The sequence below is a fragment of the Mauremys reevesii genome, linkage group 10 (assembly GCF_016161935.1).
Source record: "Mauremys reevesii isolate NIE-2019 linkage group 10, ASM1616193v1, whole genome shotgun sequence".
In the NCBI taxonomy this organism is placed as follows: domain Eukaryota; kingdom Metazoa; phylum Chordata; order Testudines; family Geoemydidae; genus Mauremys; species Mauremys reevesii.
The window spans coordinates 15,400,160-15,416,466 of record NC_052632.1 but is presented as its reverse complement, the minus strand read 5'-3'; positions in this window follow the sequence as shown (position 1 = coordinate 15,416,466).

Genomic DNA, 16,307 nt, shown 5'->3' with positions numbered 1-16,307 from the left:
GCAGCTTGAGCTCTGAAGTCTAGGGACTGGGGTGGGCTTCAGAGCTTCCAGGCCCCACTCCCAACCCTTGCTATGTGGAAGTGGCTGAAAGATCTAACCAAGAAGCTTAAAAAATCACCCTGCCAACTTGCCACTGCCTCTTCACGCTGACCATATGGCCAAAAGCACAAGAACTGGGCTGAACACTTGTTCTGAACAATGGAAGGAATCAATCAATTCACCTTCTGAAAGAGGGGCTTCAGAACTGATGGATGGTGTTCTGTTGGTACTAAGCGCCAGTTCGAAGAATGGGATGTTCCTCACCAAAGACGAATTGTGTCCCTTCCCACTTCAGGTGGCAGTGCAGCTGCGAACTGTGATGACTGCTGAGAAACAAACAGGCAATTTGAAATGCAAGTTTCTGTCATGCTTCCAGAGGCAGGTATGACTGCTTTAAAGTGACATCATCAAGATTTGGGACATTCAGAAGGAATCTTAGCATTTATTTTTAGTTTCAACTGATCATTGAGGAAACATGAGGAAACAAAACCAGACTTGTTGCATCCTCGCTTTGGCACTCTGCTCCCACAACATGATGCACATTCTGTTATCAGAGTTTTTTTAGCAGCCAACCTATCTACTAACTTTTCCCGTTTGTTTTTCCCCATGCCAGACAATGGGATCAGATGTATTTATTTGCTAAGAAGATGGTTTAAACATCTCTTGAAATGCAAACACGACAGTCCGATTTGGAAAGCTTTTTTATTTTCCCCCTTGCTATTTGGTTGTTTCTCTCTCTCTCTTCCATTGTGTGGTAAACCCAAAATGCATGCATTTTTTATATACATTGTGCCTCATTTGTTACTGCAGGATATGGACCTGATTCTCTCACCTGTGAAAAGCACGTGTAAAGTGCTGCCACTGAGGGCAGGGTGGATTGTTTCATACACTAGGGCAGCGGTTCTCAAACTATGGGTCGAGGCTCAGGTTACAGGCCCTCCACATGGAGCTGAAGGCCTTGGGCTTCGGCTTTGGCCCCCCTGCCTGTGGGACTCGGGCAGGCTCAGACTTTGCCCCCCCCCCTCCTGGGGTCATGGAATAACTTTTGTTGTCAGAAGGGGATCACGGTACAATGACGTTTGAGAACCCCTGCACTAGGGGAATCCCCAGGTGATGTGTAGACAATATATCTGCTTGCAACTCACTGTTATCCTGCCTGGCCTCAGTCACCCCATTCCTAAGGGGCGTAGCTGGAAGGAAATGGGTATGACTGAAGGACTGCTGAGTTCTGATCTTGGGGGAGGTCATCATAAGTGATGCAATTCAGAGCAGCCCCGAGAATGCTCTGAATTTCTACTCAGGGCTGAATTGGTGGTAAACAGAGTGAGGATCAGAGATCCTTAAAGAGCATTGCTTGGTCCCAATGTACCATGCATTAAAGGTCCCGTCCTGAGGATCTGACCCTTCAAGGAAAATATTGCATAACATCTTAAATATTTGTATAAAATATATTCTGTGCCCCCAGGCTTTGTGAAGGATGGAGTTGGTTGCAGTTGTCAGAGAAAGAGCTTAAAGGAGAAAAAGTTGAGTATTAACTTATAAAATGGGAATTATATTTCATATAGCAACTTTTATTAGCTGGTGCTGCTGGTCTGACTAGTAATAACCATGTGGGTTTGTAGACTTTTAATGTGAGTTGCTCTTTTTATTACCTTTTGGTTACAAAATGAGTGTACTCCGTCAGCTGGGAAATGGAAAGACCTGATTTATATCATTATTTCTCTTCTCATTCTACAGGAATGTTTGAGGCTCACAGAGAGCCTAATCCAAAGACCTATGAAGTAAAGGGAAATCTTTTCTTTGGCTTTGAGATTTGTCAGGTCCAGATCATGGGACATTCTGGAGCGGATGTTGTCACCCACAAATTCATTTATTCCTGTGTTTGTGCTTTTAGGGCTGCAGTTCAGAGAATTAGAGCCTTTCAAGATGGGCATCAAATAGATACACCCTGAGAAATATATTTGGCAAGTTATTTTCAACTTTATCTGATCATAGAACAATTCACAGGCAAGAAGCCCTCTATGGTCTTCCTATGGGGAGCACAACTTTTTTAGATTGTTTGTGGTGATATCCATTTCCTTAGACTTAGGGATGGGTTTGAACTCTTTATAGATCCATTGAACATCATGATCTAGAATACTTATTTGAGGTTTATTGATTATTATAAGCAAATCCTCTGGCTATCACCATAATCATGCCCTGCATAGTATGCTATATTGCTAACTTCTTAGTAAAAATAACATATATATTTTGATTAGTTTGTTTCCCATTACAGTACCCAAAAGTACCAATATGAATGTAAAATTACTTTCATGGTTCTACAGTCCAACGCTGTGTGGAATCATAGAATCATAGACTTTAAGGTCAGAAAGGACCATTTTGATCATCTAGTCTGACCTCCTGCACAATGCAGGCCACAGAATCTCACCCACCCACTCCTGTATCAAACCTGTGTCTGAGCCATTGAAGTCCTCAAATCATGGCTTAAAGACTTCAAGGTGCAGAGAATCTTCCAGCAAGTGACCTGTACCCCACACTGCAGAGGAAGATGAAAACCCCCCAGGGCTTCTGCCAATCTGCCCTGGAGGAAAATTCCTTCCCGACCCCAAATATGGCAATCAGCTAAACCCTGAGCATGTGGGCAAGACTCACCAGCCAGACACCCAGGAAAGAATTCTCTGAAACTATTGCTAAACTGATAATTGCAACAACATTTGCCTATATACTTCATGCTCTGCTACCATTAACCTAATCCAGGGGTCGGCAACCTCTGGCACGTGGCTCGCCAGGGTAAGCACCCTGGCGGGCCGGGCCAGTTTGTTTACCTGCCGTGTCAGCAGGTTCTGCAGACCGCGGCTCCCACTGGCCGTGGTTCACCGTCCCAGGCCAATGGGGGCAGCAGGAAGCGGCGCGGGTGAGAGACATACTGGCCGTGACTTCCCGCCACCTCCATTGACCTGGGACGGCAAACAGTGGCCAGTGGGAGTTGCAGTCGGCCGAACCTGCCGACGCGGCAGATAAACAAACTGGCCTGGCCCACCATGGTGCTTACCCTGGCGAGCCACATGCCAGATGTTGCCGACCCCTGACCTAATCACTTTGTAAAAGTGCTTGGGACTCCTGGATTATGAAAGGCACTGTATTGTAAAAAACCAAATTTTAACCTTTGTAAAACTTCACTATGTACAACACTGAAAAATATTCTTGGCACTTTAAAATTATATCAGCATCATGAAATAGAAATAGAATAGATCATCAAGTACATGACATTGCCTTGATTTGCTTTCTACTTCACAAGGATACAATGGAATAGAATGGTACTAAAAGCTGGTTAATTGATTTTTAAATTCTTCAAAATGCAACAGATCTTCAGCACACTTTTGCAGAACTGTTTCCAAATAGCTTTGTCACTGTTCTGTCCCAGTAACAAAGGTTGGTATATTACCACATGGAACTTTGGATCTCATCAATATTTAATCTGTGTTTTGTTACCACACATCTGTTTTCACTGATAACAAATTCTTCCTTTGAAATAGACCCTGTCTGCTTGGATTTTGCAACTTTCTGCAAAATGAGTTTAGAGTTTCGTAATTTAGCCAGAGGGTACTTGTAGGCATTTTATGTCAATAAGGTGCATTACCCCACTGATATATTGCAACACTACAAAAGGTTTACATAGAATGTTGCAATAGCATAAAAATATGCATGTGGGTTTTTTTTAAGGATTTGGATTATTTCCATGTGCCATTTGGGCTATGTTATGTCTCTCTAGAATACTGCCACTGTTCTGCATGTAATCACTACTTGAAATATATCTACGTTCCTGCAAGTGATTTTGTGTGTGTGTGTGTGTGTGTACTTTCAGTTCTATTGTGGAGTGCTACAACAACCATGACATTGATAAACTATATCCACAACCTAATGCATATTTCCTTTGCTGCTTCAGGAGAAAGTATTTGGGACTGATTTTGTTTCTGATTCTTTCAATTTCTTCTTTGAATTTAATAGATCTCTTTATTTATGAAAAGAGAGCTACTATTCAGAGAGATCTATTTATATATCTGCTTACTCTGTCACCTTAGTATCTGAGTGCCTCACAAACATTAATCAGGTATCCTTCATCATGCTTCTAAATCCAGGTAGTATTATTATCTGTATCTTGCAGATGAACTAATACACAGAGAGATTAAGTGACTTGCCCTAGGTCCCACGGGACATCTGTAGTAGAGTCAGGAACTGAAGCCTGAATCCTAGCCCAGTGCCTTAGCCAAAAGGCCCTCTTCCTCCCAATGACTGGATGATATATGGATGCTGAAAACCAATTTAGGAGAGTATGTTGTGCAGAAATCCTTAGAGGAAATTCTCTTGCATAAATAAATTTAAAAGCAAGACAATAACATAGGAGATTGCAAAGTTCAAGATGACTCAGTTGGATTCTCTCTTCTTCTAGATCCATCATGTGCCTCTTAGTCCTTCTCCTGCTGAGTCTTACAGGGAGGGGAATAATTGAGTAACTTACTGCTTATTAGTAAGAGACAAGCTAAATCAAGCTATGATTCATGCTTCCAATTTGCGTGTTTTTTGTCAATGGCCAATGAGAGAGAATTGCAAAACAGCACCGACTCAGATGCTTTGGAAACTGTGTGTGTAGTCTTCGTTACAGTTCAGGGCAATTGTACCTGTATTCCCTCTTTATGGTCCAGCAAGGGCACTTCCTCTAGGCTTCCAGGTCACCAGCCATTGTCTCTCTTGAGTGGAGACATTAGTCTCTCTTCCTTCTGACAAGGCTATTTCTAGGCTTCACAGTACCCTGACAATACGGTTATTTTTCCCATCCAAAGACAGACTGTCTAAGCAGGCCTGCTTTGTGTCTTTCCTCAGACGGTATGCAGAGTGATTGCCACAGTTATAAATTACCACACAGCTGTTTCTAAGCAAGCAGATTTATTCTTAAGGTAAAAGTATTACAGAGACAACATATTAAAAAGAACCTACATGCATGTTAATAAGATTACCAAATATGACCCCCTCCCACCCCCAACAAGGACTCTGGTTGGTGATTAGTCTTTCAAACCCCACACAGGGTGTTCCCTGTGGTCATAAGTTCATCACAGCATTGACTCAGAACAAGCACTCTGGCCTACTGAGGCCCCAAAGGCAAAGTCCTTCCAACTCTTCCCTAAGGATTGGGACCCAGCTTGGACCTGTACGTTGGCTGGATCAGAAAGGAGGCCCTGAGTCAGTTTAAACCGAGGTTTATTTAATCCAAAAATTCTATCTTTGTCTATCGGTCCCTGGAGAATCCAGTTTGAATTAGTAGATGCAAACCTATCCTGAGCATCACGTCAAAGGGCTGATAACCAGAGGAAATACATTAACATACCCCCTCCTCCTAGAGAAGTTAAATGCAATAACATACAATTACATCTTTAATATGATGGACCTCCAGCATATCAAACTCAGTTCAATTGGGCTTATCCAGGATATTGCAGTGTATTGTTATATTTGTCACAGTCTCTTCTTTTAAGGAGACTCTTCTTTCCTCTGTTGGTCTGACAAAGGCTTACAGCGTTGCTTCAGTCACAGTTGGATGCCGTTTCCAACAGCTAGTAGTTAGTGGTGAAGCTCTAATTACAACAGCAGTAACTAGGCCCATACTAGAGGAAGTGAGTCCACTCCTGAAAGGAGTTGTCCTTATGGGAGCAGTCCTCACTCAAGGTCTGATTTTCAAAGTAGACCTCCAGTTATGCAGGTAGAGTTCAGAGACTGCACTAAACTGCACAGAATGTTTTATGCCCACAATAAATTGCTGGGAAAAGGCATGAAATATGCCCGTGGAATTGAGAGTTCAATTCATTGGGGGCCCAAAGTGATACCTACAGACTGGAGCGCAGTCTGAAAATCAAACCTGTAAGAATCCCAGTGAAAGCAATAAAGCCGCTATCTGTAAGTAAGCACGTGCAGGATCAGACTAGGGTGACCAGATGTCCCGATTTTATAGGGACAGTCCTGATTTTTGGATCTTTTTCTTATATAGGTTCCTATTACCCCCCCACTCCCATCCCGATTTTTCACATTTGCTGTCTGGTCATGCTAGACAGCAGGCAGAAACCTGGATATAAACAGCCAGTATCAGGCATTAGACACCAATGGGGATTGTTTTGTACATTAGAATAAAAATGATTTACCTACAGAACTGCACAGGCACAGTGGGCTTCCATCCAATAATGTCTGTAAAGCACTGAGACATAGAAAAGAGTCGCTACAGAAGAGCAAATTACTGGTACAGGGCCAAATCCTGAAATCATTACTTGTTTTCATTTCTACTGTGGTAGCACCTAAGGACCCTATCTGGGAATCAGGAGCCCCTTGTATTAGGTGCTGTACAGACAACACAAAGTCCCTGTTCCAGGCAGCTCACAATCTAAAATCGGTGTTAGACAGAATTTACTACAGGAAAACTCCATGAAGTCAATGGGAGCGCTGATTGGTGGAATCTGTTTATTCATGGATGCTACTGTCTCAGCCCATGCCACTCCCCTTGCCTGAGTCTGGGTGCAGTAAATCCTGAATGAGGAGTTCCAGCTTTGGCACTATAGGTTTGTAAATTAAGTCTAAATATGGTTTTAAAAATACTACTCTACTTCCTTTCTTCTCTCTAGATATTGTCATGGGCACAGCAGTTGATATAGGTTAAGTAAATAAGTTGAGGAAGAAGATGCTGTCACATACTAAGTTTTCTCTGGGAATTTAAATATTGCAACAGCATCTTAAAAAATTATCCTTTGCTTCATCAGCCTACAGGTTTGGTCAATCAGTGCTCACATTTGAATACCTCATCATGTGAAGCTCTACAGTTTCACATTGGGTTATTACAGCCCGAAGGTCTGATGTCTCCTTTGACAAAACTGTATGGATGTAGCCATAAAGGTTAATGTTTGTTTCTGTCATGGAGAGGAACAGTGGGATATGTTATAAGGCAACCTTTGATTTAATAAATTACAGCTGACTAAACTGGGAACTGAGAATAGAACAAATCAACAGGAACCATTTATCAATGATAAAAATGACTTAATATGTTACTTTGCAGACAACATATTTCTCTGATTAAAATGATCTTTCTTACCTATCTAATATGAAAGGCATCACAGCATATTATATCAAAGAGCATTTTTGTCCAGGACTTCTTGTCCCAAAGTCACAACATGGATTTCCTGTTCAATGGAAGCACTTTGTTTTTAAGATCATTAGCTGATGAGGATGATAATCATAGTAGTGTAGAACTGGAAGGGACCTCACTAGGTTATCTCATCCAGTCCCCTGCATTCAAAGCAAGACTAAATAATAACTAGGCCATTCCTGACAGGTGTTTATCTAACCTCTTCTTAAAAACCTCCAATGACAGAGATTTCACAATTTCCCTAGGCAATTTGTTCCAGTGCTTAACTACCCTGAGAGTTAGGAAGTTTTTCCTAATGTCCAACCTAAACCTCCATTGCTGCAATATAAGCCCATTGCTTCTTGTCCTATCCTCAGAGGATGGAATAGAAGCATTTATCAGCTTATTCAGAATCACGTTTAACAAGGCAACTGTTGGTTAATGTAAGTAATACTGCTGTACTACTAAAAGCAGTAATACAGAATGGTGCTGTCACAAAGGGCATTTGGGCACCGAAATAAGTTATCTGATTTTTCATAAGGGCCAAGCACTGACCATTTCCTATTGACTTCAGTGGAAGCGCAGACCACTGATTTAGGTGCCTAAGTACTGATTTAGGAGCAGGGATGCTGGAACAATTTTTATAGAGGGGGTGCTGAGAGTTATTCAACCAATCTGTAAACCGTGTATATGATGGGATCCACTTTGTGCCAGGGAATGCAGCAGCACCCCTAGTTCCAGTACCTATGTTTAGGAGTCTATCTGCTGGAAATCTTGGCCTTGGCTTTTTCATATGTTAATAATGAAGCATTACCACATCTGCCTTTTGTGTAACTTCAGATTGTTTATTATCCCCACAACATGTTTTCTGTTAGCCTAAATATCATTAATAAAGAGCATCAGTAATATGATGCTGCTCATTAAATTCAGAGAGCTCCTAGGGAACTTCATTCCTGCAGTCGTATAATATCATACTGCCATGATGTCCTGCTATGCGGAACATGTTTGCCATTCCTGTATTTGCATAATTTTCAAAGAACACTACACTTCTCAAGACTCTCCTCATAAAACTTTTGGCCCATGTTCCAAGCAATCTGCACCTGGCCCCTTGAGAGGACAAACCAAGCCAATAAGCCTGACTCCCCAAACCACCAGCTATTATTCTTTCACATGTGCTATCCCTATTCCTGCTGAAGCTGCAAAACTAGAGCTAAATCCTTCACAAAGCAGATCTTCTGTCCTCTGCACGGCTCTATACTGAGCATTATCTTCTCTATTATATTGGATATAATTTGTTTTTAAATAAAAAAGGAATGTCTTTTTTTCAGGGAGGTGGTTCCTCTTGTCTCTAATGTTCAACACTCCTGTCAGTAGCTGTAGTAAAGGCTTGTCTTGCCTTTTAATTTCATGTTTTGGAGATCCGTGGTGCTTTTTCAGTCTCTCTTGCTGGCCTTGGCATTCTGCACAGACACAGCCTAGCTAAATCACAAACACACAACTGGAGCATGGGGCACAAGAACCTTACTCCTTAAGTTCCAAAACCACAGGCCTCTACCATATGAGATAAAGGACATTGCACTAGGTAGCAGCAGTCTTTCATCCTACCTGTGGGCATGCCACATGAGGACAAGCTCATGGATAAAGCCATTACGTTACAATCTGCTTCTAATGTGTTGGGTTCAACCCATGAAGTCTTGAATGCTTTGGAATCTTTGAGACCACCATACTCCCTCTAAGATACTAGTACACTTGCCAACAGCATTTCTGGAGATCTGATTTCCTTCCCTTACATTAACACACATCAGGAGAAGTCAATGGAGAAACACCAGTGCCCAACCATAAGGTCTGTCAGAGTGAAGCTGAACATTTCACAAAGCATTTTTTGGCACTGGAGTGGGTGTTATTGAATTACCTGAATTCTCAAAGTCTAAATAGAATATCAATTACAAGAGTCAAGGTTTCTCCCAGCGTTTTCTTGCCTCTGGTTTCAGAAGGGTTCTGGCTATCTAAGTTTAACACCAGCCAAACATATGGGCAGTTGAGAGAGAATCTACAAAGACATTTGCTGAAGCAAACAAATGAATCTAAATGTCTGCAGCAGGATATAGCGATGATATAAATGAGAGTAGGTTCAGACTCCAAGTCTAGCTGTAATATTAATGGTAATAAGAAATGGTTCCAAACAGGATTTAGCTTGTTACAAAACACCCATAATAAAGGGAAGATGCAAACTTCAATAATGATACAAATTAAATACAAGAAACTCAATCCACAATCATTTCAGAGAGACCTGCATCCAACTGGAGGCCATCATAACTGTGTGGTTCATCGTACCAAATACAACTAATAAATCGAAAGACAGCAGCCGAGACAAGCACTTATTACTAAGTCAAGGAGAACAATCTCTGTGCAATCCTGGGTCAGACATCCTGATTAGAATTAATTAAAATTCTGATGATCCGTGTGGCTCTAAAACAGAATGGATACAACTTAGGAAGTATCTTAAGTGAAGTAAGAAAGGTTAGTAATGGCGTGATAATTAACAACAATGTCTCTTACTATATTTAGATTCTTTAGCCTTGAAATTTTCATGACAGATTTCAAATTTGCTGGCAGTTTTCAAGTAGCTAAAGAGAGATTAATTATATGGTTTAAGACTATTGGTGAATTGATTCTGATAAAAACTATATGGGTTCCATGTCTACGACATGGGATGGAGGAATTGATCCAGATAAAATAAGAACTGACCTAAACTTCCAAATCAAGCCCTACCTGAATATTTTTGTGGGTCCAAAATAGTTTGGATAACTTTTTTAACTTATCTCTTTTATCAAACAATAATAATAAAAAACCACTTTGCCTCTGCATTTCCTGATTTCAGCTGGGACAAGAAGCAAGGTGAGATAAAGCAGCCAAACTTGTGGGTAATGCTGATACAAACAGAACCTCTTCACCACTGGATTTTGCCTATGTCTAGAGCCTAAGAAAAATATCTGAAAATAATTGTGAGAGGAACACTAGAGATCGAGCCTGGAAGCTGTTGATCTGGGCTATAGGATAATTTCACGCAAATCATCGGCAAGAAGCAAATTTTACTAACCGAGATCAGAGTTACCAGAATAAAAGGAAATATAAGATAAAGTCAGATTGCTACAATTTGTCAAACTGGAAGAAATGTTTATCCCAATTATCTTCCTTTTTAATCTGAAAAGGCTAGGACTGAAATTTGTGACAAATCTTTTGAAGCTAGGTCCAGGGAACAACTGGGAGGATGGATTAAGGAGAAAATGAATAGTCTGAAATAAGGATGCAGAGCAATTTCTTCACTTCAGTATCAAACTCAAATAGAAGTCAGCCTTAATTTTCTTTTAAAGACACCTTAATTTGTTTCTGCCATATCTACATTAGATACTTATATGGTTCTCATTATCATGTAAAACTATGGCAGAGACAGACTAAGGCCCAGTTCCACAAAGGTATTTACACTCTTAACTTCTGCTGATTTCAGTGGAAATCAGGAGCTTAAATACCTTTGTGGTTCTGGGCCTAAGTGATTTGCTGACACAGGGTGTCTACAGAAGAGCAGAGGATTGAATGCAGGTCTCTTGTCCCAGGCTGTCTTCCTAACCATCGGACCACCCTTTCTATTCAAAATGATCGGTTAGGCCAGAGGCCATGCGCTGCATCTCCATTTCCTTCCATCTATCCTAATCTCTGAGCACCTCTATAAACTTGGAAAAGTGATACATCAAAAGGTTAGAGTGGGTCTGTGAAAGAACTGTGCCACTGATAATATTTGCTCATTCAAGACTGAACAGATCAGATGCCTTTAGATCAACTAAGAGAGGACTAAGCTGTTCCCAAAGATAATCTTTCAATGGAGTTAGTTGTATGAGTAAAAATAGGATCCGGTTAGTGTTTAAAAAAAAAGCAACATTAACATGAGTATTGGTCTTTAATGTCTCAGAAGGGTACAAATCAAGTGAGACAACAGTAGATGGAGTGCACCCCTTTTGGTGCAACTTTTGTTCTGAGAATTCTGAGCACAAGAACCAAAGGTAGAAGGTACCACCATAGTCTAGATTGCTACCCACTGATCACCAGCAGGTGCTCAAGAGACCAGCCATGGTTGGTACATGGATCACAGTTTGGAAACTGCTGTGCTAGGCATTGAGAAAGCTGGAGAAGTGGCTCTGTTTAGGTTCAGCTTAAAGGAGATGCAGAGCTCTGCATACTGCTGGCACTTCAGGCCATGTTGTTTCATTTGCTCTCCCACTGGCTTCATCTAGATGTTGAATAATTAAAAGGAGCGGCAGAGGACTGAGTTTTGTGACATTCACTATCTGAGAGCGTTGGAGCTAGAAGAAGAGTTGCCCCTACTGACTCCTTGGGTTTGGTCTGAGAGGAGAGATCTGAACCATTTATAGGCATTTTCATTCATCGCTGCAGCCCCTGGGAGGTGGGACAGGAGCAGTAGGTGATCTACAGTACCATATGCCAGACAGGTAAAGTGGGATACATATGGATGTTTTTCCTTTGTCTACAGACAGTGGTAGGTGACCCACCAGAGCAGCAAATGCTGTCTTTGTGCCATGCCTTGCCGTGAACCTGATCGAGAGGGATCCAGGATATACGTGCTGCCAGGTGGATGCCTATGGCCACTGAGGCTGAATTTGATCCTTAGTCCCTATGTTTTTTTCTTATGTATTAGTGTGTTCTGGAGTATTTTTCTTTCTTGTCTTGTCCAAGGTAGCTGATGTATTTTAAATTCTTGCAGTGTTAAATTAGCATCTATAACCACAGCACAGTTGTTTCTTGAAAGCTTCTGTGTATTTTCTCCCACCTTGGATTCCCAAATATCTCAGCTGTGGAATACTGTTTACTCTGAGCTGTCTTGAATCAAAAACTTGTATAAATTAGAGGCTTGATGGGATCTAAGCCTAATTTGTCGTAGTGTGGATGTGAATCCACCATCTGGAGCTTGGCACAATCACAGGCCCAACAATTCTGGGAAAATAGAATAAATGTGGAGGTATTGCCAAAATTCTGGCTCGCATAAATCTTTGTCTTTCTGTAGCCCTGTGGACGATGCAAACCTATTCTTTTATAAACGCACTGTGTAGCATATTCCATCCTCACTCCAGCTCTGCCAGTGCAGTCTCATTTCATCAGTCATGGAAATTAAAGAATTATTGCAGTTACATGCTCTTAACTGCAGACCCAGTTTCACTCTTAGCCCTTTCTCTCTCATACAGTGGCCTCTGTTGATAGCTAACTATTGGATTTTTGGTTGTAAAGTCCTTGGGGAATGATAATAAGTCCCAAGTACACTATTACATAAGGCCCAGATGATCTATTCTGCCGTGTAGAATTGGGAGCAGGGGAAGGAAAATTGTGGAATATCATATAGATGGGGGTTGGTCACACGGGAATGGAGCAGAGAGAGGAAATGCTGGTTGCATATTTTTCTCATACCATATAGCTGCTTCTATCCCCTCCATGGCCAGCATGCTTAAGCTGAATGCCACATGACAGCAGGGCAGAGTGAGCGGCATGACCAGCTAGAGGCAGCGCATGTGCCCTTCTCAGGATGACATAACTTAGTAAGCAATGTGGCAGACCGCAAGAGTGCGGGGCCCAGTGTTACAGTGTGGAAGCACCTCACTGGGCAAGCATGCCCTATCATAGCACTATGGGAAACATACTGCCTTCTTACACCCCCCCCCCCCACCTCCCCAGGGAAGAGTTCTTAGTCCTCCATGGCAATGGGAAATCCTTTACCTACTTCTAATTTTAGGCAGAGTTCTACTAGATCTTATCCTCTGAGTCCCATGCTCCAATATTTCAGCATCCATTATTCTGAATTAGAGCTGGATCCGTCTCTGTGTTCATTTCCATGCTTGCAAGATTCAGGATACCAGGAGGGATGGGCTGTGGTGGGTCTTGTATTCAGGCTGAAGGACAGGTTCACATGCCTGGTTGTTAGTTCTCCACTCCCCCCCCCGCCCGCTTTTTTAAACACTTTTGAGACAAACACAAGGGGTGGCACAGGTGGCTTGCTGGACACTGTCATCTGTCTAGCTTGGAGGAGAGAAGCAGGAAACTGCCAAGGACACAGCTGAGCATCAACTTAAACATGGTTCACACAAGGTGAGAGTACATAAAGAGCAAGCAATGGGACCAACTCCTGCTAGATGTAGAAAGCCTCTTTCTCCTGCTCCTTGTGACCCAGTGGACACTTCAGGGTTTGGACTTTTGGTTAAAGTCAGAGAGACTGGATTCATGTTAGACTTTTATTTCCCTGGGGTAGGTGGGCTTGTTCAGACATGCTATCACAGCTGGGGGGTTGGGAGCCATCTCTCCCATCACGATTGATCAGCCTGAGAAGATCATGACCCTTCAAATGTGAAAGCTTATCCACATACACGGTGAGAAACACAGACGCAGAGTATTTCTTACGACAGCCCAGCATTGTTCTGCCCTGGGGTCAGAGATGCCGCCTGGAGATACATTCCTGCTTAGGGGATGTCTGCACTTGAGAGGGTGCGCTTGATGCTAATCAAGCAATCATTGATGTCATCGACTGCTGGATGACTCTTACAAGGAGTTAATGTCTATAGCTATTTTGGAATAAAGTTAGGGAGAGGTGATTGCGCTTCCTGTTTGCTGGGAGATGGAGCAGTTCTTGACAGTACAGGATGTGAACCCCACTGGGGGAGGCTATTGGGAAGTGGCCCAAGGGAGAGTTTGTTTAACTAAAGGCCTGACACTGTTTTTGCCATTAACTTCAAAAGGAGTTGGATTGGTACATTATTGTTGGAAGGCTAGATGACCACTTGGCAGTGAGGATTATTTGGGTTCGTACCTATACCTGTTCTGTCTGTAGTCTCTAAAAGATTGCACCTAGTATGTTGATTTTTCCGCCTAGAATTTAATTCCATCCTCTTTTACAATGGCCTTGTAGCAATTTCCCTCATACCAGGAGCTTTTAGCATGACAGAAAGATAAAACTTCCAGTCTCTGCTTTTATTTTTGAATAATATTGCTGAGCAGTATTTACCAACTACAGTACTTTGTGCTGTTCCATTTTTATTGGCTGGAAGGCTCAGTTTCCCTTTATCATGTATCTTCTTTCATGGTTTAAACAAAAAGGTTTAGTTTTCTCCCCTGATACCTAGACTAGTTAAGTAATCACAACTGCCAGAGCCTCACACTGATTTCTCCTGTGCATTTTTCATTAGAACAATGTATTATGGATGATACTGGTAAAGTGAAATGACATTGTCTACATGATCCAGACCTTTCCACTACTGTAAAACTAAAGGGACCTTTCCTCATTGTGGCATGTCACACAAGTGACATTAATAGTCACTTGGAAATAAAGGTAAAGGTTGAACTAGTTTTTAATGAGCACAGAAGTTCTGAGTCATTATGAGGCTGAAACAAAGCACAGTGTTTCATGATTAATTATATGCACATTGAGAGATCCCTCCTCCCCTCTAATATAAAAGAAAACCAAAGTCAAAACATTTCACTTTGGAAAAAGAGTGAGTAATAATATAATGGAATTTCATTAAATATAGATGCCTTCTTCACTCTATCATTGTGCACTACAGGACACACAAGGCTGAGGCTCTTTTCAGGTATGTGCATGCGTGTACATAAATACACCTGAAATAATAGCAACAATAATGATTAATGAACAAGCCTGCTCAGATAGGCCTAGTTGTCAATTTCTCTGCTGCTGTTTTTCCTGTCTCAAGAGCAGGAGAAACTACTGTGTTTGTTGTTCTTCAGATGTTAGCTAATCTTGTGTAAGTTGGTCGGTAGACATGAACTCAAAGTAAGGTTCACGTAAGACATCTCACTGAAATGAAAACTTTGGCTCCTTAACTTAAATCTCCCCTTTATAGTGGTTTAAAAATAGATTACAAGTTCTTTTAAGGAGGTGGTTGCTTGAATGCTCTATGGTCTCATAACTGAATGGGTCCAACATTTCCGAGAATCAGGGTTTTGAGTTGTTTCACAGTCACCCCATGCATCTGACACCAAAAATGAATAGCAATCACTTATTATGATTTGGTTTCATACGACTGCCTCAATGCCTGTTTTTCAGCAATATTGTTCATCACTATTAGAGTAGCAAAAAGAATTACATTTAAAAAAGGAGTGTGCTTTTGGCCATCTTTGCAGGCTTAGCAGCTAGCCAGAGACACTGCCAAAAGCCAGCAGCTAAATCCTCAGGGATTTGTAAACAGCTTAAGAACCTGCACAAAAGGTGGAGAAAATCAGAACCTGGGAAACCTTGACTCCTTTTGATGAATCAAGTCTTAGGTTTCTGCTTCAGTGTCAAACTAAATCCCAACTATTCAAAGCAGACACCAGCAAATTATTGTTGTGGCTGCTGTGTAAAGTAGATCTTAAAAGCATAATAAAGCATTTTTAATATTGATACATTTTATATATATAGTCTAGAGAGACCATGAGTCTGAGCTTGGGGTGGCTGGATTCAAACCTTGTGAGTTATGTAATAAGTTCTCCCTAACAAATGTCAATAAAACTTTTATTCCACTTCACACCACCATGTAGTCTGGATATGCCACATTTTATGGACAGACTGTTTTAGAGATTTTTTTTGTAAGAATGTATAAGTACTAGTTTTTGTACACCTCTCCCCACACTGGCACAGGAAAGATCTTTCAATACAATAAGTCTAAGCCTTCAGAGGGAGAGGTAAATCTGACTGATACATTACAATAAAAAAAACACCTCCAAAATCCTATAAAATACCTTTTTGTTTAGGTAGAATAGCTTTTGCCTACATAAGAATGGAATGAGTTTAAGGCATAGTATCTTATGAGATGCCTGAGCTAAAATAAAAGCCTTATTTCATTGGAAGTGTGTGTGGGAGGAGATTTCTGACTTTCAAGTGACTTAAACTCTGAAGAGCCCTAAGATTTCAGATAAACCCGTCACTGGTTTCGCTCTGAACATCGCCCATCCTTGGCCTGAGCCCAGGGTAATTTCTTTTGCAGCAAAGAGGGGAAGAGAAGGGGCTGTAACAAGGTCAGGGCAGAACAGTGCCCAAATCACCCTCTCCGTGTAGGAT